Here is a 2,539-nt window from a genome sequence, read left to right as displayed (position 1 = left end):
TCCCCCATGAAGTAGCCTCTACCTTGGGACAACAGACAGGGCCTAGAAGCAGCTACATCTTGGAATAGGCATCCCAAAGCCAGTGTAAGGCCCACCCTTTCAGCCTCATCTCTGAAAGACATTGCATCCACCTTGAGACACCTCCACTGCTATCTTGAGTTACCCCTTGCTATTGCCACCACCACCTTTAGTTGCAGTAGCATACATCCTGGGAGACCAAGTGTCTGAAAGCCTTAAACCAAGGTGAGGTAGACATAATCTGCACAGATTCTACAAGATTATAGGGTAGAAAGTGTAATTCCTCAGATCCACACTGCAAGAAATGAAGTCACAAAGACAACATGAAAAAAAAAATAAGGAAGGAAAGTGCCTCAAACAAACCAGGAAACTACAATGGCAGAAACAATGGAAGCACAGTTGATGAAATATCAGAGACAGAGTACTGAATGCTCATAATTAAAATAATCTGTGAATTAAAGAATGACCTAAATGAGCAACTACAGGCAAAATTGATCACTCACACAAAGAGTTAAGAGAGCAAATACAGGCAACCATTGATGACACCAATAAATAGATAAGGGAGCAAATATAGGTAACAAAAGATTACTTCAAGAAAGAGAAACAGATTCTGAAAAACAACAACAACAACAACAACAAAATCAGAAATCCTTGAAATGAAGGAAGCAATAAACAAAACAGATTAAACACTTGCAAAATGGGATGTCAGATAATGAAGTCAAAGTGTATGACCTGGAAATTAAAGTTGACTACACAATGAAGATGGTAAGAAACCATGAACAGAACATCCAAGAATTATGGACAGCATTAAAAGACCAAATCTAATTGTTATTGAGATAGATGAAAGCACAGAGATTCAAACCAAGGGAATGAAAATCTCTTAAATGAAATAATATCAGGAAATTTCCCAAACATGAAGAATTAATTGGAAAATCAAATATAAGAGGCTTATATGATATCAAATGTACAAAATTACAACAGATCTACACCAAGACACATTATAATGAAATGCCTAGCATACAGAATAAGTAGAGAATCTTAAAAGCTGCAAGAGAGAGGAATCAGATCACATATAGAGGGAGGCCAATTTGTATCTCAGCAGATTTTTCAACCCAGACCCTGAAAGCCATGAGATCCTGAAAGAATGTATACCAAACTCTTAAAGAAAATGGATGCCAAACAAGAATCTTATATCCAGCAAAATTAAGCTTTAGATTTGATGATGAAATGAAAACCTTTAATGATAAAAAAAGGTTAAAATAATTTGCAACTGGAAATTCTACACTACAGAAAATCCTCAGCAAAATATTCCATGAAGAAGAATTGAAAAACAACAATAAAAATCAGCAAAGGGAGGTATTACATTAAAAGAAAAACTAATCCAAGGAGAAACCAAGTCAATTTAAGTTCCAAAAATAAACAAAAATGGCTGGGAATACAAATCATGTTTCAGTAATAACCCTGAATGTTCATGGCCTAAACTCACCAATCAAAAGACATAGACTGGCAGGTTATATTATTAAAAAATCAACAATATGTTGCCTCCAAGAGACTCATCTCATAGGAAAACATATTTACAGACTGAAGGGTAGAGGTTGGGAAAAAATAATACCACTCACATGGACTGTGGATGCAAGCAGGGGTTTCCATCCTCATATCAAATAAAGTATACTTTTAGCCAAAGTTAATCAAAAGGGATAAAGAAGGATATTTTATAATGCTTAAGGAAACCATTCATCAACAAGACATAAAAATTATAAATATATATGCCTCAAATAATGGAGTATCTATGTTCATAAAAAAAAAACCTCTTCTCAAGTTTGATAGTCAAGTAGACCAAAGCACAAAAATTCTGGGTGACTTTAACACACCTCTTTCACTACTGGATAGATCATCAAACAAAAGCTGAACAAAGAAACTATAGATTTCAATAATACAATCAATAACTTAGACTTAACTGATATATAGAGAATTTTTCATTCTTCAATGAATGAATACACTTTCTTCTCAGCAGCACATGGATCCTTCTCTAAAATAGACCATATATTATGCCACAAAGAAACTGTTAGCAAATATAAAAAAGTAGAGATACTATCTTATATTCTATCAGATCATAATGCAATGGAATTAGAAATCAATGGTAACATAAAAAATAAAAGCTCCTTCAACACCTGGAGACTAAATAATATGCTATTGAATGAACAATGGGTTGAAAAAGACATCAAGGAGGAGACTAAAAAGTTCTTAGAGATGAATGAGAACACAGATAGGTTGTATTGAAATATCTGGGTCACTATGGAGGCAGTACTAAGAGGAAATTTTATTGCATGGAGTTTATTCCTTAAAAAAGGAAAAGTTAACAAATAAATGACCTAACATTACAACTCAAAGGCCTAGAAAAAAGAAGAATGAATCAACACCAAAAGCAGTAGAAAAGAGGAAATTATTAAAATCAAAACTGAAATCAATGAAATTGAAAAAACACAGTTGAAAACATTGAAAAACAAGAAGTTGGTTTTTT

The sequence above is a fragment of the Marmota flaviventris genome, chromosome 2 (genome assembly GCF_047511675.1).
Source record: "Marmota flaviventris isolate mMarFla1 chromosome 2, mMarFla1.hap1, whole genome shotgun sequence".
Classification (NCBI taxonomy): domain Eukaryota; kingdom Metazoa; phylum Chordata; class Mammalia; order Rodentia; family Sciuridae; genus Marmota; species Marmota flaviventris.
The sequence above is the reverse complement of the archived record's forward strand: the minus strand, read 5'-3'. Positions refer to the sequence as shown.